The following is a 21,551-nucleotide window of genomic DNA, read 5'->3' as shown; positions in this document are numbered from 1 at the left end:
GTGTGAGCAGACCTTGGCAGGCTTCAAAACTTAAACTAAACAAAACTCAAAAAGCCCCCATAAAGAAACCCCCAAATATTTGTATCTTTCTGAATGGTCAAGCCACTTATTATTTTAACAGCATTTACAGCACACCCATGCTGTGCTCTCTCTAGACCTGAGGGAGAAGTTGGTGCTAAAGGCGTCTTGTGCGTGCCGAGGACTGTCTGTTCTGGAAACAGATACACCTGGGTTTGGATCCCAGCTCACCTTGTTTGCTGTCTCTGTAATGATGGACACGATATTCAAGTTTTCTGAGCTTCAGTCTTTTCTTCTGCAAAGTGGCACTAATAATAATTCCTACCTAACGGGACAGTAGTGTGGTTCAGAAATAAGACACATGTAAACCAGCCAGATCGTGGGAAATACTCGGTAAACTGGAATCCATGTGGTTATCCTGGGCTAGATGTGTGGTGATGACAGGATTCCTGCCTTAGAAAGGCTTTGAGAAAAAAAGACAAATGAATGAACAGAATGAAGCTATGTAACCTCTGCAGTAAAAGTTGGTAAAGTATGAGGGTGTCAAAAAGGTGCTCAAAGATCTTCCTTATGGTGGAGAATGAGGATGGTGCTAGAGGGGAAAGACCTGTGCCATTTAACACACATGGTGAGATCCATTCTAGTCATGGAGCCTCAGCCTAAACACTTCTCAGAGAAAAGGGACTTACTCTTTCCAGTTCTCCGCTACTCCATGATAGACCATACTTGAACGTGCAAAAGCCATGTATGTTATTCTCCAAAGGCATAAGTTTTTTTGTTTATTTGTTTACTCAGGCTCATATTTATGGGCTCAAGTGATCCTCTTGCCTCAGCCTCCAGAGTAGCTGGGCGTGCACCACCATGCCTGGCTAATTTTATTATTACTATTATTTTTAGAAATGGGGGAGGGGTTGATCTCGATCTCGAACTCCTCACCTCAAGTGATCTTCTCACTCCAGCCTCCCAAACAACTGGGATTACAGGCATGAGCCACTGTACCTGGTCGGCCTGGGTTCTACAATAGCAGAACAATGAGATGGTTATGAGAATGACCTCTAGTATCAGCCTGCTTGGGGTTTGAATTCTAATTCTTACACTGACCACTTGTATAACGGCGGAGGGAGGGATAATTAATAACAACAGCAATGAAACGATGATAATAATACTGACCTGACAGGTTGGTTTTGAGGACTAAAGGAGATACTCTCAGTACGTCAGATAGGATAGACTAGCATGCACAGTTCTTTAATATTTTGCCAGACACTCTGCAAGTATACTCTGGCATCTGCTTTGTTGCTAATGACTCTGGGATAAGAAAATTTCATCTCAATTTAAATTCATAATAGACACTTTCATGGAAACCACTAAGCGGCAATGAGGATGGACTGTGGTATGTTGGATGGACTGCAGCATCGATTGCAGTGAGTTCCCTCTACCTGAACTCACCAGAATAAGTTAAAAAAATGATAATAGACTCTGGACCAATGTTATACAATGGCATAGCTTGACTAGTCAGAATGAGTAGGTTAATTAAAAAGGGGATACGTGTGTAGTCACAAATAGTATCCACTAACACAATATCTTACCGTTAGATAAAGCATATAATGCCTTGCCTTGTTGCGTTCAAAACTGAGGCAGAGAATAATGAAATGATTTACTCAAGGAGCACCTCTAAGTAAAGAGATAACCATTATTTGAACCTAAGTAATGTAATTTCGAAATTCTTTTTGAACAAGACCCTTCCTCTCACTGTAGAAATATTTCATGAGCATATACTGTATGTTCAGGTACTGGGGAGAGAAAGGCAAATGGGTCAGAACTCCTCTCTTCAGGAAGCAAAGAATCTGTTTGGCAAAGATAAAGAAATACATAATCAATTCACTGAAACGTAGTCTTAGAAGGTTTAAAAGAAATACGGAGTGATAGGTAAGCCACTCATGTTGGCAGCATTAAAGAAGGTTTCCTAGAGGGGATGCCATTTAAATGTTGAAATAGAATTAACCAACTGAGAAGGGGGTATAAGTGAAAGAACATTTCAGTCAACCAATGGATACAAACAAGACCACCAACTAATCTGGGATCTCTGAATGAATCAGCATCTAAGGTAATTTTCAAATTATTATTTGCAGAATCACCCAGTCCATGGTCACTCCATCTTTTTTCCTACCCATCAAATTCATAATAATGATGGTCTCTACAGAGTACATGTTAATATGTAGCCCTTTCCTCTGCCAGTTCTTTGTGAAGAGAAGAGCATGTTTGATTTCTCCAAAGGTCTAGCCATATACCACAGAGAGGGTGTGAGGGGCAACTGAGTGCTATTCCCGTGCAACTTCCCAATTTTCAGGGGTTTCTGGGGGTGAGATGGCCAATACCCTGAAGTCAATGGTATAGCCCTAAAGACTGAAACACTTATATGCCGTCTCTTAGATTTTGCCAAATTCTTGAATCATCTGTATTATTACTTTAAATTTTATTGAAATAGGCTCAGTTTTTGAAATATTTATTTTTAAATGGAAAGCTAATATTATTTGCCATAATGGAATATAACTTTAAATATGAGGTTAATAGCAAACACTTAGAAAGTACTCAGAAAATATTAAATCATGAAGAACTATACATACACAGATATATACATATAGATTCATATCTATTCTTCAAAATTACTCTATAATATAATATTATTATTACTTTATTATCTTCATTCTCATTGTAGAGATAACCAAATTAAAGTACAGGGAGATTAGCATTTTAAGTAATGTTTCGTTTTTACTAAACTAGACACTGTTAAAAGCATGAGGTCATCTCACTATTTGCTAAAAAGAAAGACCAGCAATAGTTAGAGGCAGACTGGTTAATATTTAATAAGTGGCTCTTTGAAAGAAAAAATTCTGATTTGTAATGTTTTCTGATTTTCATGGCATAAATACTTCCACCATGACCAATTTTAAGCTTCCAACTGACCATTAACCAGCTCTGAAAATTACTGAAAATTTAACCATCAGCTCTGTTAAAACCCAGTAAAGAGCCAATGCTAGCACACCTGTAGTGGGGTGCTTCTCAAATATTAATATGCATCCAAATTACCTGGAAATCTTGTTTAAACACAGATTATGAATCACTTAGGTTAGTGTGGGATTTGAGATTCTGCATTTCTTATAACCTTCCTGCAGTGCTGATGCCACTTACTGATTTGAAAACCACACTTTCCGAAGCAAGTAGTTCTAAAGAAGACCAGCTGCCAGCTCAGACCTCCTCGAGATAACCTAAAGGACTCAGTGGTGTGGTGGAAGAGTCACTTCCTCATGTCATTGAATGTCATGCCATGAACTACTTAAACACCACTGTGAATAAAGGACTGAACACATAGATTTGGGGAAACCTTGAACTAGGGTGTATGAATATATGGAATTTTATATGATGTGACAATACTTTCCTCTCCTCGCATATCTATTTTATGTGAGGCAGTGGGAAAATTGCTGAGCTAACTGGTGTGTTCACAGGCACATGCATGCTATCAGGGAGTGTTGAGACGGTCTTCAAGGCAATACTGCTAATTCGAGAGAAATGGGACTCTGCTGTGACACTTGGAACCACACTATTTGTATGCTAGTACCTCTGCCATGGGCAGACTAACATGGTCCTCCTAGAACATCAGAGAATGGCTTTGTAGAAACTTTTGAGATGCAACTGAGTCTTATGTCAGTGTTATCAGTATTAATAAATACTGTGAATAGTAGCTGCATACACAAACTGCTTAACTTTATGCAAGGAAGAAGAAATTGAGCAAGATTGTAAAGCTGAGGTAAAAAAATCAATTTATTTTTACATTTTCCAACCACAGTATGTGTGTCTGACCAAGCAATCTATTTTATTATAATGCTGTTGCATTGATTTACACCCAGATAGTGAGATGAAGAGATTTTACAGTTTCTCTGGAATTCTTACATATACGAAAGTCTTTAGAATTCCCCCATATGATGATATATTTTCCTGGGTAAAATACTTATAATCTGACTTTTCATTCATACTTACATTTCAGAGATAGTTCTAATTACAGCCTGATTTTCACTCTGCTGATTCCAACATTATTTTAAGATGAACTCAGTCAAGTCACAGATATATGTCATTATGCAAAAACATATTACACCATCCATTTTGTAAATAATGTGGATTAAAGTTCAAAATGATGAACAACACACTGATAGATGAAGTCTAAAACCGAAACAGGCTTTTATAGACACTTCAGGATTCAATCCAGCAGATTATTGTGGTTGGCAGGAAACTATGCTTTTATTATCCACTAGGCTTAGCAGCCACAATATTTCATGAAAGCAAAAATGACACAGAGAACCAGTGAGTTTCTATTAAAAATGTTTCTGACCTTGAATTTAGAGCCATTAGCAGCCTGTTTCAAAACAGGTAAATGTACATTGAATTCAAAGTGGTATTTCACGAAAGCAGGGGATGGCGATTCAGTGTGTGACCCAGAGCAATTCAGCCAAGCCCTGGCTGACTGGGGCTGAGCAGGTAGAAAAAGCCTTTGGATTTTAGAGAGGAAATACACTTGCATTTATTCAAATATAAATAATACAAGAAGATCACCTTTCCTAAACCCTTCAGAATTCTCTAACCAGATTCCCTTGGCAGAAACATATTCTGAAATTGTTTATGTAAACACACACACACACACATACACATGCACATATTATTTTGTGTATCCATCACTCAGCCACAACCCTTCTGGTCATCCTTTTTGGCATCAGACCACATATTTATCCAGATGTCAATCTGTCCAAAAGCATATTGTTTGCTTGTTTTGCCATCCAGAATAGTATCTGTCAAATTCATTTTATTTTTGAGTTGAAGTTTCACTCTTGTTGCCCAGGCTAGAGTGCAATGGCATGATCTCGGCTCACTGCAACCTCTGCCTCCTGGGTTCAGGCAATTCTCCTGCCTCAGCCTCCTGAGTAGCTGGGATTACAGGCACCCGCCACAATGCCCGGCTAATTTTTTTTGTATTTGTAGTAAAGATGGGGTTTCACCATGCTGGCCAGGCTGGTCTCGAACTCCTGAACTCAAGTGACCCACCTGCCTCAGCCTCTCAAAGTGCTGGGATTACAGGCATGAGCCACCGCGACTGGCCTCAAATCCACTTTTTGCTAGTTATTGCCATGCTACTCCTCTCTACCTGAAGTTTTTGTTTTCTTTAAGCTCTATAATTGCTGGTTTCCTTTGCAAAAATCAATAAATAAATGCCTCTCCTCTTCCTTCTTTCCCAAGGTAGAGTCACAAGTTTATTCTTCACGTAGAAATTTTTCTGTTATAGAAATTTCAGAATGGGGTGACTAAGCCAGTGACAAAGACAATAAAGTCAAAATAAGATCTCTTCTCTAGTGTTCTAGAACTAGACCTTTACTTAGAAAACTTTCTTGGAATCATCAGTTTAGTTAAGATATTAAGAATAATTTTCTTCTGTTGGGCTTTTTAAAGGCAAACCAGTATCAAGATCATCCTAAAAAAAAAATGAGTATCAGTCCCAGAACTCCCTTGCCAGTTACAGACACAGTGGTGCCAGAAAGTCATCTCTCGAGTCTAATCTAAATCCCTCCTTCGTTAAAGTCACATCCTTTGCAGTCTTTAAATCACATGTTCAGAATTTAATAGCCAGAGACCTACTGAGTGACAACATTTTGTGCAGGTCCTTTAAATCATAGCAATCAATCAGAATCAACCTTATTCTTATCAACCTTGTAATTCAGCCGAACTGTGAAAGCCCCATGAGATAGCTGTTTAGAGCATTGAGTCTGGAGTCAGATAGAAGTAGTCTGAATCACAGCTCTATCGTTCATGAAATAAGTCACCTGGGCACGTTTATCTTATCTGTGGCAGGTGAAGAAACTGATGCTCTGTGTTTACTACTACCTACTTTGAAAGATTAAGGAATAAATAAATAAGGTAATTTAAACTCTTTGTCAATGTAGCAATTATAGTAACTATTTGCTCAATGTTTCGAGTGCTTAACCGAAAATATTTACTGATTTTTAAAAATTATTTTATTGCAATCTGATGCTGTGTATGTACTTCAGTGGGGAAAATTCCAATGTTCTATGTAGACAGTTAATAAGTAAAATAACTTTTTTAAACTCTTGATTTGTAAAACAAAAATGGCATGAACCAGGGTGGGTATAAATAAAATAGCATTTTAGAAAAAGCTTTCCCTCTCCACAACTAACATACAATTAAAGCAATGACTTCAAGTAGTTTTATTAAGCCTCGGAAGGGCTGCATTTTTACTGTCCAGAACCAACCACATCTTTCCTTCCCATAGAAGACATGACATTGTCCATCACTATTTTGTGCCAAGAGGACAGAGTGCAAGCACTACCTGTTCATGAGTGAGCTATTCTCTTTCAATCAAACTGTAGCTGCTCATTAAAAAACATTGCCTGGTACATCTCTTTTACAAGATAAATTCCATTGCACTTCATAATCATCTACATTCCTATGAGGACAGCACAAGTGGAAAGTCTCTACTAATTCCAAGATGAATCCAAGGTGATAGCTATATACTACTTAAAAGAGAGCTCAGAGAAGATAATGCTCATCAGAGATTGCAACGAACTTTTTCTATTTATTTCAAGAAACTTTAGCACTACTGATGACAGAAATTAGATTTCTCTTCTCACTTAAGAAATGTGGAAATGGTTAAAATCACTTATATCACATAATGGGGGCTTCAGAGTCTCTTACACTGAAATTGAAATGCAGCCAACGATCCCAGTATAAGTCATCCAGATTCTGCCAATTAGATTACACTGTGTAGTAACCATGCTTACAAGTGCACCTTACTGTCACTCTTTCATGTTTCTAAAACTTTATAGCTTAATAACCATTCACTGACACTTAACGTGAACTACGGACACAGGTGATAGATGAGTAGAGAGTCAGATAGACAGCAAGCAATTATTTGATAAAAATACTACTGAGTTATGACCCAGAATGTATAATTTATGAAAATTAAGGGAGTTGCTTATGCAGATTCCAAAATACGTATACAATCTTCAGCTACTATAGTTTAGCGACACTCAAAGGCAAGAGAAGATGTGTGTTTTACCACTCTGATAAAAATAAGTATGAATTAATTGTTTTTTTTTTTTTCATTTTTCTGAGCATCCCCATGTTGAAGACGGGAATAGTTAGAAACAAATGTAAATTCTGTTTATAAAGCTCAACCAGCAACAGACTAATAAAGAAGAAATTGTGCCTTTGTACTTCTTAAATCAAATTTTGGAGATGAATCTTCTTACATAAAAAGGAAATAATTCCCTTATGATATTTATACCATTCCTCCATCTACTTATTTTGTATCATTTGTGTCACATCTAGAATCGAATAATCATATTTTATTCATTAATCCATCTAGAGAGAAAAAAGGCATGGAAAATATTGTTCTGATTGCAAATGAAACATAAATATACTGTAATATTTTCACTTGATGTACATAAAAAAGATTAAGGGGATTCCATTTAATATTCCTTTGTAATATCTTCAATATGCCTAAAATATCAATAAACACATCCACAAAAGTACCTTATCATGGCGCACTATTTTTCCCTGTGTGTATATGTGAGGGCCAGGTATCCTGTTGATTAATACAGAAGAGTATGGAATTGTCTTTGAAAACACCCATAGTTGCAATTCACATGGGGGTAAACTGTTCAGTTCAAATACAAAAATATACTAAAGAAAAAGAAGGAGAGAGGAAGTAAATTGATCCTCAATTATTTTTTATACATTCTCAACAATGTACAGACATTGAGTCACCCATGCAGCAACTCCACAATTAGTGCATTTTTTTGCCAATAAAATATAACTTTGCATCAAATATAGTTTAATAGCATTCTTTGATGCAAGTCTAGTCTTGGAGGCATTCTTATTTTTACAAAGCTGAATTATGTCATTTTATACATTTCCATATCATTTAAAAGATGATTGTGAGGGAACAAAAATATGCTTTATGGAACATGAGTAAAATTGATTTTAAAAAATGAGAAAAGCTGTGACTAAAAATAGACTTAGAAGGACTTATGAAATTTCTGTAGAGAAAATTGTGGTAGATGAGTCACAATATTGAACTTTGGATATGATTATATCTCTTTCTTTTAATGAAAATATACTAGTACTGGGTGCAGGGTCTTTGCTAATTTGTTACTGCATTAAATAAATGTTTACTGAACACTAACTCTGTGCTTAGCCCTGAACCATCCATCGTTCTAGCATTTGCAATTGTCTTTGGTAGTGGAGGCAGAGAAAGAAAACTGTTTGAAGATTCCACATATAAATGTTATTCATTTATGTTACTTTCCAAAGAGATACAGAAAATCACATCTGTATACCTCTACCTACTAAGAGAACTTACACACACACACACACACACACACACAAACACACACACACACAAGACATCTAAGCAAGAGGATGGATATTGTTTATGATAGGGAATAGCACATGACATTTAAAACCCAGGAAATAAAGCTTAAAACTTGATAAGAAAAAGAAACAGTATTGGCCCCAGTGCTTTGCCATGAAGAAGCAACAGAGATTTAGTTAGCGGCAACATATGGTAGAAGAAGCTAAATGGCATCCCTTGAACTTATTTCTTTTCTGACCTTTTGAAGTTGCCAGGTTCAACTAATTTTCTCTTCATGGTTACATCTAAAGCAGGTTCCAGAGACAGGAACCAACAGTTCAGCAGAAATAGATTAGCATCACAACTTTCTGTAAGAATGAAATGAGAAAGCACTAATAGCCCTTTGGTTAATTAAGCCCTGCTAAATCGGATGATGGCCTTTGTCCATTAAAAAATTGTTCTATTTCATAAATATACGTGTATTGGATACTGGAGGGGAATTCCCAGCACCACAGCTAACATTTTTTGAAAGACTGATCGATATACAAATCAGAGTAGCCAGAAAGGCAAATCAAATAATCTAAGGCAGATGAAATGGCAAAGGGAATACGATAAAAATCTCAGACTTGAGCCAATAAATGAGTTAGTTATCTGGGCACATTTTCAAGAAGCACGCTGTGTATGTGTGTGTGTGTTATTTGCGTGCGTGTGTGTGTGTGTGTACATAATACAGAGCAACAAGAATTATCATTGGTTTATCTACACCCCCCCCCCACCCTGAGAAGTGTATAACACATCAAAGTTAGGACATTTTTCCTAAATTAAAAAGCAAAATTAGACCATTTCCTCTGTGAATGCCAATAGTGCTGAAAACAAAAAGAAAATTGTTTTTCTCCACCAGCTACACTGAATAACTTTGTAACAAATATAAAATGACTGAAACCAGTTTCAGCAGCACCACCGAGCAGAATATTTTCAAAAAGAAGTCTTTGGACCTTAAATTGCACCTATAATAGAAAGGCTTCTCCGATTATGCTTGTCCCTTGATTTGCCAGACACAAAAGTTTGCTGATGGACCAGAAAACTGTGGTTGGAAATACAAATTGAATGTCACTTTACCTATTGAAAGCCTTTGGTTTTGCATGGAAAATCTGCTCGAACTGGAATGTTGATAAAGCTGTGAGGTGTGCCACCTTGAGTAGAAAAATAACAAAGATTGTCATTTTTTTCTTTAAAGCATTAATTTACCTACATTGATAAGGTTTTCTGAACAGCTGTTGAAGTGTGGGTTTGAACTTTTTAATATGTGCATGTTCTTTTTCCTCACCAATAAACAATGAAAGGAACCTGGAAAGCAAAGCCCAGAGGTACAACTTCTCGAATAGAATCATTATATTCTGATTCTTTGGAGTTTCTTTGCTTTGTTCCAACAATCTGTTCCTCCTGACTAACAAGCAGTATCAGACCTTTGAGAACATTCACATCAGTCTTTACAAAGGCCTTCTCAAGTGGTCTTCTCCATCCGGCTAAGCATGTTTCCTGGGTTGTTTGTTTGTTTTGTTTTACATCGATCATGCTGCCATTGGCTACTTAAATTGTGTTCAACGCTAATTGAGGGGTTGCTGTAAATGAATACTGTGTTGACCACAGTTCTACATAATACCCAAATAAGGTTGTTTTCCAGGGTAAGGAATTCCTTCCCTTCAGAGATGATATGTGTACAGCAGGCAAATGGAACTGCTATTCTAGTGAAGGGTGCTATCAAATTTTCTGTTCTTTTAGCTAAATTCATGCAGCTTCAAGAACTCAAGAAATGCATCCTACACACCAGAAATGCAGCCAAGAAATGTTACAGAGTCTTGAATGTAGAGATTTACCCATCTTGAAGGCTTTACGAGACTGTAAATGATGAAGCAGAAGCACCGATTTCTAACAGTAATAATAATTAGTAATGTAAGAACCAATTTGCAGGGGGAATAGATTAAAAAGTTTGAATGACAGCATTACAGCACAAATTTCGGAGCACATTAGCCAGTGTCTCTAAAACATTTGGCCTATTTGTGGTGGTCAGGGGATAACTTGACATTCACTTGGGGAGTGTGGGGATCAGAATGAGGAAGGTGAACTGCCACTGAAGGGCTCTGAATGAAGCAGTCCCCGGAGCTGCTGGAAAGACTCCCCTCTCTATTTTCAGAGGGATTTTCCTCAACTCCTCGCCTTCTTCAGAGTCCAGAAAAAAAAAAAAAAAATCAAAGGCAATTTAAAATACTGTGACTGCTCCAGCATGAAATGACTATGTGACAGCAAGCTTCAAATCTGCTAAAGCAGAATTACAGAATATTATTATCAGAATTATTATTTAATAAGGGGGATAGCTCTAGAATTTATTCCAGCCACAGAGCTTGGGGAAGTGGAAAAACATGTCTGGACATGATGATTATGGAGAACTCCCTTTAAGGGAAAAAGAATGTAACCCTAAGAGAACATCCACTTCTCTCCGTAGAAGAATCCCACTCCCAGCCCCCACCTCTTATCTCTCTCTCTCTCTCTCTCTCTCTCTCTCGAACACACACACACACACTCACACACGCACACGAAGAAATCCCTGCAACACTGGACACAGCTGATGCAAAGCAATATCTAGGCACGGATTTTAGTGGTATTTAGCATGAACGACAGGGCTCACTTTGCATGCAGTGAGGTGCAGCAGCGAGGCTGAATGGATGGAAAATCCCACTTTCGAATCTTACATAAACATCTTTCCCACATATAGTTTTCCAGTTGAAAAGCTCCTATAATGAAGCCGGAGGTGACAGCCCAAGGAGGGTTTTTAACCATTGAGATGGCTGTCATGAGTGTTGTAAAGAGGACAGGCGCTTCAAAAGCCAACCCCCATCCCTCGGATCTGCTTTGCGATGGTGCCGTATGCGAGAGGACAGTACTGTCGCTTACCTTCCCTAGCGTCCCCTCGTTCCCATTGTCAGCCCCCAAATATCACGACGCCAGGTGAAAGAAAGCAGCTGATCTGATTAGCAGCTCGGGCGCGCTAAGGGATGGTCGAATCATGCCTCCTAAGGAGGAAACTCTCGTGGAATCTTCAGGAAAGGGTGGTAAAGTTGAAAGGACCTTTCCTCCCTCCCGCTATCTTGGTGATAAGCTCTATCGTTTAATTGGTGCTGAAGTGAGCAGCTGCCAGCCCGATTTTCCATTACGGACTAATGTTGTGCGTTTACAACAATAAACAATTAATGTTGTTTGATTTCTTACATTTAGCAACCCAAGCAAACAGCTGCCATCTCCGCTGGTGGAGGCAAACGGCTAGTCCTTGACATGCCGCCGGCTCCGTGCCTGCGGGGGGAAGGGTCAACCGCAAGGAAACTTTGAGGATTCTGCCAGACTGGGTGGGGGAAGGCTCCGGTGTTTGGGAGGAATAAGCGGAGGAAATTGTGGATACCTGTTGGCATCAGCGTCGGCGGCAGCACGTTTTTACCGTTTCCCAGCCTTGGCTGGAGCCTGGGAGAACGGGAGTAGGTCCCTTATGAACCTGTTACGTACTGGCAGAACCTAGGCAAGAGCCTTTTTCCCTCCGGTCCTGCGAGGGACGCGACCAGCCCCCCAAAGGTTCTCGGATGAGAAGCGGTCAGATCACAGAAAGCGCAGCTCTGGCCTCAGCGGTCCCTAGGAGAGCGGCTACGGAGTCCCCGGCTTAAGGGGGCCTCCGTGCGCGCAATCTCGAGCTCCGGGGAGACACTGCCTGGGGGTCTTGCGGGGGTGCTGGGCAGCGTCTTGGCGAGGGCAGAGCCGCGGGGCGACTCCGGAGCCCCGCAAGTTTGCAGCGGGCACCGCGCCTCCCAGAGCTGGAGCTGCCACTTGTGGGAAAGCCTCTCGCTGGGGCTTTCGCCACTGAGCCTTGGCCCGCAGCCCTGCCGCGGGGGTCGCCCTCCCTCGCCTCGGAGATGAGGCGGTGCAGAAAACCAGCCATAGGGCACTGGGGCCCCATCGCCTTCTTTTTTCCCTGGCTTGCACCCTCCGCACAGCGGGCGGCAGGTGCTTCCCATTCACCGCACGGACCCCGCAGTGAAGGCGCGCGGCTGCAGCTGCGCCTGCCTGCGTTGGGAGGCGGCGAAATAGCCAAGTCCCCGCAGGGAAGGAAACCAGCAGGAAAGCTGGAGGGGCACAGCCTGGAGCTTGCTACTCTCTAGGATCTGTTGTCAAAGCAGTTTGCAAAAACAGTCAGGCAAAACCCTGAGGCGTACGTACGTTATCACCCACGGATATCGTGAAAGACACAGCTTAGCCCAGAGCCTATGCTAGGAACCCGCATCCACCATCTGAGAGGCAGGAGGCGCGCAAGGTGTCCGAAGGGGCATGGGAATTCCTATAAGAAACGGTCCCTTCTGAATCGTCGGGACATAGAGAAAAACGGGAGTGGGTTGGGGGAACACTTACTCTTGTGGGGCCCTGCGCTGGCGAATGTCAAGCCTCCTGGTTCACAAATGGCTGGCGGGGCTCGGGGTCAGTTCCCGAGGGCAGCAAGCGCCGACCGGTCCTCTGGCGCTGGGCAGGCGCCTCCGGATTCCGTTCATGCCTCTTGGAGCTGCAGGGCTTGGTGCGGAGACGCGGGGCGGGAGCGCTGGGCTCTGGGTGTCCGCAGCCCAAAGTGCAGCTGGTGTCTTGACGCTACCGTCTATGCACAAGCCGGCGGCGGCGGCGGAGCTTGGAGGAGGCAGGGAGGTTCCAAATAAATCCACTAATTCTGGGCTGAGCGCTCCGGCGTGCGAGCCCGCCTGCCTGCCAAATGTAACTGTGAAGTGATGTGGAAAAGTGAGCCGGGTGCCTCCCCTGACGGATCTCATTGGGCAGAGCGCAGAGGCAGGTCTACCACTTGGAAATTCATGTAAGCAGTCCCCCCTCCCGCCCCCTCCCCGCCTTCCCCCTTGGCTCTGGCGCGCTGGCTCGATCGCTCTCTTTCCCCCTTCCCAAGTGGGCGCACTAACTTTTCGCTCCTCGCTCCCGAGCACGCCCCGCGCGTCTCTGCCGCCAGAGCCACGGGGTGAAGATGAGCCCTTCCGCGCGGTGCGCGCAGCCCGCCGAGGGCCGAGCTCCTGGATAAGGGGGCTGGCAGATAATAACAGCATGCGGAGGAGGTACCCGTGAGCTTTCTCTCTAGAGGTCTCACCTGAGCTCTGGGGCTGGCGTTATGTTGAAAAGCGTCTCAGTGACCCGCAGCTATTTTCCGTAGGAGGAAGAGGACGTGACAGGGCAAAGGGTTGAGCGTGGGCAGCTTACCTCCTCTTTATTCCAAGGGCCTCTTGCGTACAGAGTAGATGATTGTAAGACCCCTGCCTGCAACTCAGACGCTATGGTTTAGAGGCTGTGTGTCGCGGTTCTGTGGTGGAGCGCATTCCTGATGTCCCCGTGCTCCTTTGCGAAAATGGGATGAGGGACAGCAGAGGGGCAGCCAGGAGGGGCGCGCAGTAGTTGGTTGTGGGGAGGAGGGCAGGCAAAGCAGAATTTGCTTGGGAAATAGGGGAGGAATTTCTAGGTCTTCTTAATGTGCCCTGATCTCCTCATATCCTCTCAGGTACCATCCTTGCGGCTTTCCTGCCTCCACCAAGAGCTGCCCTGTCTGTGGCCACTTCAAGTCTTCTGATAGGCTGCGCTCAGATCTTGAGAAACGGCCACCCTGGGGTAAAAGGGATCATGAATCAGGAGGTCCAGATTTCTTTTCTTTTCAACACTGGGGCTAACATGTAGACGATGCCACAGTGATCATCTTCTAATAAAATTAGCTAAATATAAGACAAATAAATTCTTACCTAAAAAAACAAAACAAAACCCCTCCTCTCCACAGGAGATCCCGATTTAGTCCCTTCCCTGTGTGCACTAGACGTGAGCCTGAGGGTGGATTTTACCATCTGGGGACAGAGCAAGAACATAAGGGGGAAATGGTGCAGGGGACCAGACGCGCGGTCTGTGGAGCTTGTATTGTCTGAATGAAATTAATGAGAAAGAGTGAACAGAATGAGGAAATAGGCACAACATGCTTATGATATTTATGCAAATTTGACATTTTTTGTGTGCTGCATCTAACAACCCATTGTGAAATGTGAAAAAGAATATTGACTGTAGCTCTAATATCTGTTTGTTTCACTTTCTAGCTGTCATAGGCAAGAGACTTAGTGGATTATTTCAGAGAGGCAGAGGTGAAGAGAACCAGGTGGTATTTTTTCCCTCCAGGCAGTCGCTAAGTAACTTTGTTCTCTTCTCAGACTGTGTCTGCTTACAGGGTATTGGAATTGGCTAATTCTGTCTTGGAAAGAGGAGCAGCAGTCAAGGCTCAGTCAAATTATAACTGCTGCTAGACCAGACAGTCCCAAGTGGACAAAGAAATAGATCACATTTTGGGTTGTGCTTAATTTCAGACATTCATTTTCACTTTGAACAAATAATTTGAACCTTTCCTTGGGGTAACTTCTTACATCTATGAGAACTAAAAAAAACTCATGTGCTACTGAAAGCTGGGGATTGTCACAAGTAACAAACTTATCTCAAAAAAAAAGAAAAAGCCAGATTGTTAGACAATATCCTCAAATCTCATTTTCTTAACAAACTATGCTGACATAGTAAAGATAGTCAAAATCCAATGGCTTTTAAAGAGAGCCAGAATCCAATGGCTTTGGGTATCTAGGGTTAAGAAGAGTTTGCTTTGACTCATCTTGTCCATATTTACTCTTACAGCAGTTATATACATTGTCTTCCCTGAATTTTGGTCCTCTGGAATTCAGGGTAACCCTATCTATACCTGCTAATATCTGCTCAAAGCGTTGCAATAGAAATTTCCTGACTAATTCTTAAGAGAGGTTTGGATGATTAAGCAGTGTGATACAGGATTAGGATAATGTTAAAAAGCCCTATAAGGATATTTCTAAAATAATCAGGGATGCTGAAAGACAAGGCATTTATCTCTTTAACAATTCCACCCACTCTTAATAAGATGCAGTGTAATGTCACAATGGGGAGAGCCTACCCCCTTAAGGAAGTGTTTTCTTTTCAACATCCTCTCCAGGGTTACAGCCTTCCAGCGGGAAGAGGACTGTGGTACATAGGCTTTTTAGAATGGCGACTGAAATGCATGTGTTGTGGAGCATTGCGGGGGAGGAAGGGTGAGGAATTATCTGATAGGGCAGGAGTATAATTGGAGAAGGAGTTGGGGGGAGGGAGAGAAGATTGCATTCAGAATAACCTTGGCTGACTAATGCAAAAAGTAGAATGAGGCAGGATGTCTCTAGCCTGGGTCTCGGTGACAGGCAGGCAGTTTTGCAGGGGAATCTGCTGTAGAGAGTGAATGAGATGGAGAGGGACTCCATGTAGTAAAAGATACTTTTATTTTTTCACTGTGGCTGGAAACTTTGTCGTAATTTTGACCAAGGGAGACAGTAAACCAAGTGCCCAGCTAGTTGCAGAGTGGGGAATCAGATGGTTCATAGGAAACAGAGCTCAAGAAGAGGGAGACAGTGTTAGGAGGTCTCCAGCTACTCTGGTTGGAGCAGGAAATGACAGAATGGAACATAACTATTATTTGCTGTATTAAAATGCAATCTTTTGTAGTTTTCATTCATCAAGATAGAATTAAAAATTAAAACAAACTAAAAGCAAAATGTATTTACCGTATTATGATTACCGGTAACCTTTAGATTTATTGGATTGCTTGTAATGTGATATCTATGGTGCCAGGTATTATCATTTATAATAAAATCTCAACAATCTGACATATGAAAAATGACAACTCAAATTACCATGTAATATTTTTCCAGAAATGCAGGGTCCCTCTCCTGTATTTCATTAGGATGAAGATAACTGAAACCATGCCCTTTATTTGAGGTATGGGGCAAGGGTAAGTAATATATAACAACTCTGGCATTAAGCATAAGAAACTTAAATGTTATTTTGGATTCCAATATTGAAGTGTAAGTCATAAGAATAAAAACATTAAGAGAGAAGTTTTGAGCCTGGGCATGGTGCCTCACGCCTGTAATCCCAGCACTTTGGGAGGTGGAGGGGGGCAGATCATAGGGTCAGGAGATGGAGACCATCCTGGCTAACAAGGTGAAACCCCGTCTCTACTAAAAATACAAAAATTAGCCAGGCATGGTGGTGGGCGCCTGTAGTCCCAGCTACTCGGGAGGCTGAGGCAGGAGAATGGCATGAACCCGGGAGGCGGAGCTTGCAGTGAGGCGAGATCGCGCCACTGCACTCCAGCCTGGGCGACAGAGCGAGACTCTGTCTCAAAAAAAAAAAAAAAGTTTTGAGAAGTTTGTAAATGTTTAAGTAAATTTAGGACAGCTTTTTTGCTTGTATATGAATTTGCTTTAAACCATTCTCTTACTAAGATTATGAGAAGATATGATGGCGCTCTCATTAAACCAATGTGAGCAATTCTGGGGATTCCTTTAGACGAGTGGTTTTCAACCTGCAATCCCTGGATGAGCTCCTGCCTCAGTATTCTCTGGAAATTTGTTAGAAATGCAAATTCTTGAACCCTGAATCTGAGTGGGGCTCAGAAATCTGGGTTTTAACAAATGTCCCAGGAGATTCTGTTACCTGCTAACATCTGAGAACACTGCTTTAGGCAATTTCTTTCTCGTGTGACATATATAAAGATGAGAAGGAAAAAAATAAAATAGTGTATTGTATTAATATTTACTGTTTTTGTCCCAGAATATTCTGTTTTAAGACAAAATACTATATTAAAAAACAAGATTTGAAAAGAAGAATAAAAATGTAAGCACACTAAATTTATCGTCTGAGTACCTCACTAATGTTTAGTATGGGATTTGAAAAACTAAATTGATTTCTTTAGAAGTAGTTATGAATTCTTAGCATAAAATCATCATTGAGCTTGCTATTCAGAGTTGTGATGCTCTACATTTCTTGGCTTGCTGGTTTTAGCTGTCCCTGAAATTAGGCCTGTATCTCTGAATATTGACTATAATTACTAATCTTGAGCTTGTCATTATATTTTCAGTAAATGGAGGTGTAAACACTTTCGGAAAACCACATCTGTGCTGAGAGCATTTTGGAGAAGATTTTCAAAATGGTATTATCTTCCATCTTCCCAGGTGCTAGAAAAGAGATAAGCTTCAATTCAGCTTCTGAAGAGAAACTTGGTAGGGCGGGCAGTGGGTGGGATAGTAAATAGATTTAAGAGAACTGGTAGAAAGCTATCAGATAAGCCAGTCCAGGTTTTGTGGACTACACACTTAGCATATTAGTGTTTTGGTTTTTCTCTATCTTTTTTTTTTTTCTTCTGTAGGAGAATAGCAACTAGATTAAGATTCTAGACCACTCTTGTTTAACTTAGGAGCAAAAAGGAGGAAAAAATTAAAAATAGTTCACAATATGTTCCAAGTAAAAAGAAGAAAGAAGAAAAAAGAGTAAGAATAAAAAAAGAAGAAAGAGGAGTAAAAAAGGTACCCCACTCCCTAAAATACTACTACTTTGGTATAACAGAGTGTATTTAATACTAAAATATAATAATTAAATGTAATTTTAAGTTTGGCTTAGAAGATTACCATTATTTGATATTTGCATACTTATACTAATGTACCATTACAGATGTATAGGGGAATACAGATGTATGGAGGAGGGGAGGTGAAGGCAAAACAATTATCTTAATATGTGTAAAATGGAATTTATAGTTGTGGTTAGTTATCAAGTTGCTTATTAGAGAAGACCACATATATATGCAGTGGACAAATGTTACAAGATATTGAAGGGAAATTAATTATTGAGAATGTGAACAGGCTTCTTTTATTAGTCAAAGCTGGATAATACTAAGGATTTTTGTTTGTTCTTTTGCTAAAGACTCTGCCATGTGGAAATCAGGGCACTGCTTTTAGGCTGCTGTCTCCCGCCTTCATAGGCAACTAGTCCTGTTAGAGTGGATGTCGAGGCTTTTTTTCTTCTACCTCAAGTGCCCTCTAGCGTGCAATATCTGTGCAGGTTGCTATGTACAAGGAGGAGGAAAGAAGAAAGAAAGAGAAATATTCTACCAATTGCTATCCTAATTCCTGAATTGCTCTGCTCTTCTTTTCTCCTTCCTCAAAGGGGTCATTTCCACCTAAGTGTTTAGCAAAACAAAAAAGGTGCTGTTGCTTTTGCATGAAAAACTAATCACTCATTTTCTAAACTGGGAAACAAACGCTAATCCTTTCTCAGGGGTTTCTTTTGAACATTCATCATAATTTTCCGGAAGTTTCATACACTCTAGTAATCAGGCAAATAAAAGAAGGTAAGTTGCTCCCTAGGAAGAAATTCTGTTTTGTTCCTCACTCCATCACAGACCAGCTATAAGGCTTTTGATGCAAAGTGATTAACCTCTCAATGGGTTTTAAGTTTGTGTCTCCATAAGAGTGTATAATACTTCTTTCCATCCTCATGGGGGTGGTATGAGGTCTAACTGGGGTTTATAAAACAGTTTCAGTTCCTTAGATACAATTCGATATACACTTGAACTTGACTTTCATCTTGCAACTACTAACGGGGTTTCAAATTCTCTTTGGTAGTCCATAGGGAAACTGTGATCAGGATCTGTATTTTCATAAACATGTCATTAAAACAGCTGTATTGTAAATAGTGGATTTACTTAAGAGATTTGGAATGGTAGAAAATGGAAAAGGATATTTGCAGAAGAAAAATATACTTGTTTTTGCAAACATGTCTGTGTATGAATAAATATAGTTAAATAGTAAGGCAAAATTCCTGCAAGACATACATTTAGGCATATCTTCCTAAATTTTAAAACAAACTAACAATAACAGAAGGTATTTTTACTCACCCAGATGCCACCCACTAAGCTCTTAGTCTCTGAGAAAGGAGGAGATACCTGTAAACAAATTTATGTATTGGCATCTGTTCAGATGGTAAGATATCTAGACACCTGCTACACAACTTGGAGATTACTATTATAGTGATGTGATTATTATGCAGCATTGTGTTTTATTAATATCCTCACAGCTACAATACTTTGAAGGGCAAGAAAGGAGAAAGGCAAGCTAACACGACATATTTCATTACTTTCTTCTCATGCAGTATCTCTTTAATTATTAAAGCACTATGGATGGTGGCTATTGTTTGTATCCTTTAAAATAGGAGAAAACGGAGGCTCAGAGAAGTTAAGTGATTTGTTCAAAGTTACACAGTTAATAAGTTAAAGAGTATAATTTAAACCCATGTTTTCCAACTTCAATTGTTGTCCAGCACTGCCTCTGAATATTAAAATACTAATAAGTGACTATGATAACCTACTTTTAAATAATGCAATACCTCACTATAGAATGGATTCATAAGTTGCAATGAAAGAGAAGCTAAACATTCTGTGTTTACAAAGAGAATCTGAATCTTTAATTGCAAGTGATTTTGTAAATATAGTTCCCAGATTCCATGGCTAACCAATTAAATTAAACTCTCCAAAAGAATGTGTATTTTTTTTAGAAAGCAAAAAAGGTAATTTTGATTCAACATTACAAGCATCAGTCTGGAGACCATTTGGAAATAATGAAACCAAATGACATTTCAAGACTTGTTAACCTCCTCACTGCTAGAGTCCAAGGTTAAGTCACAGTTCTGCTATTGCTATTTAGGTTTGGATATCCCTTTATATATTTTCAAGCACATCAGCTCTCCTATGTGATCCTTGCCATGATCTTGTGAGGTGAGAAGACGATATATTATTACTTCAATTTTATACAGTTACAGGCTTTTAGAGCCCAAAGGGCCTTTAGAGATCGTCTAGTTCAATCTCTTCATTTTACAGAAAAAAAGCTGGGTAAGGCTTTCGACTTCTGAGCCTAAGGTTACAGAGCGAGCTCTTGAACAAAAGGAAACCAGAGCGCAGGTCATTGGTCTTTAAAGGATGTAAGCATGGCACATGTCCCTGCACATGGGAAAAATTATTAAGCTAATAACCTGAGTAGTCTTCAACATATAAAGTTAAAATACCAGAGAAAACAAAACAAAATGTAGTTCAGGTACTCTGATCCAAATTAATGTTGTCTCGAGAAGATCTACTTTCTGATCTGGTTTCTGGTGAGATTACCTTGGCTCTCATCACCTCATCTCTGTTCAGTCTAATAATATGTCTTGTCTTGGTTGAATTATTTTAGTACCCTAGAGTCTAGCTCACTAAGGTAGCCCCAAAGCTTTTTTCCAAGCAGATCACATGTGCTGTAGATTTTTGAAGTGAAGATTATTAGGAAATCAGAGGATGACAACAGCATAAGAAAAACCAAAAGTGCTCTCAATGCTCTAATGTACTGAAACTTTCACTGGTCTTTTCTGATAAGAAACCCAAACAGAAACAATAACTCATTTAAAATGGAGGTATGTAAGACTGACTCCTACATTATCCCAAAGCAGAGAAAAGCCAAAGTACATGACTTGTCCAAATTAGGAAAACTAATTAATTTTTTCTCATTTCTCTATTTTGCATAATAGTATTCTGGCTTTCTTCCCCAAACCTATCTCATTGTGTCTGAGCAGGGAACACCTTATTTCTCACTGGATTGTTTTCTGCCCCCAAATTACATAAGGCACATAATCACTTTTCTGGAATAGAAAATGATAATAAGTGGCACTAGCAGTTGTAATTGGTATTCTTAACATCGAGGGCTTAATATCTTGCCAGGCACTATAGAGACTGATTTACATATGTTATCCCATTCACTGTCTATAATAACTCCCCAATTTTTCAGATGAAGAAACTGTGAAGGAAAATGGATTTTGCTTCTCTAAATCCCAATTAGACTTCTGCTTATCTCTCCCATATCACTTTAGAATGCAACGTATTTGTCATGTATGCACCAGCCAAACTACTTTATTTTTCTCAAGACTTTGAAAATGGTAACTCCTTTATTTGTTGGTGGGAGAGTAAAGCCTGCAAGGAAGAGCAAGGCATTTGGAATCATATAGATCTGATTTCAAGTTATGGCTGAACACACTACTAGCTCTGTGATATGGTTTGGCTGTGTCCCCACCCAAAGATTATCTTGAGTTGTAGTTCTCATAATCCCCACATGTTCTGAGAGGGACCCAGTGTGAGATAATTGAATCATGGGGG

At 40.2% G+C, this 21,551-nt stretch overlaps 1 protein-coding gene across 2 annotated transcripts in view; it reads right to left on the bottom strand.

Annotated features, from left to right (window-relative positions):
- CDH8 (cadherin 8) overlaps nucleotides 1-13,636 on the bottom strand; it is a 378,266-nt gene extending 364,630 nt beyond the window's left edge. The window contains exon 1 of one of the 2 annotated variants that reach the window (XM_003263129.4): nucleotides 12,881-13,636. The gene's annotated coding sequence lies outside the window, so the exon portion shown is untranslated. The remainder of the gene's footprint in view (nucleotides 1-12,880) is intronic. The other variant, XM_030795969.1, reaches the window with a different exon arrangement.
- Between the last annotated feature and the right edge of the window lie 7,915 nt (nucleotides 13,637-21,551).

This window comes from Nomascus leucogenys, chromosome 2 (assembly GCF_006542625.1).
Source record: "Nomascus leucogenys isolate Asia chromosome 2, Asia_NLE_v1, whole genome shotgun sequence".
Taxonomy (NCBI): domain Eukaryota; kingdom Metazoa; phylum Chordata; class Mammalia; order Primates; family Hylobatidae; genus Nomascus; species Nomascus leucogenys.
This window is presented reverse-complemented; position numbering and strand designations above follow the sequence as displayed.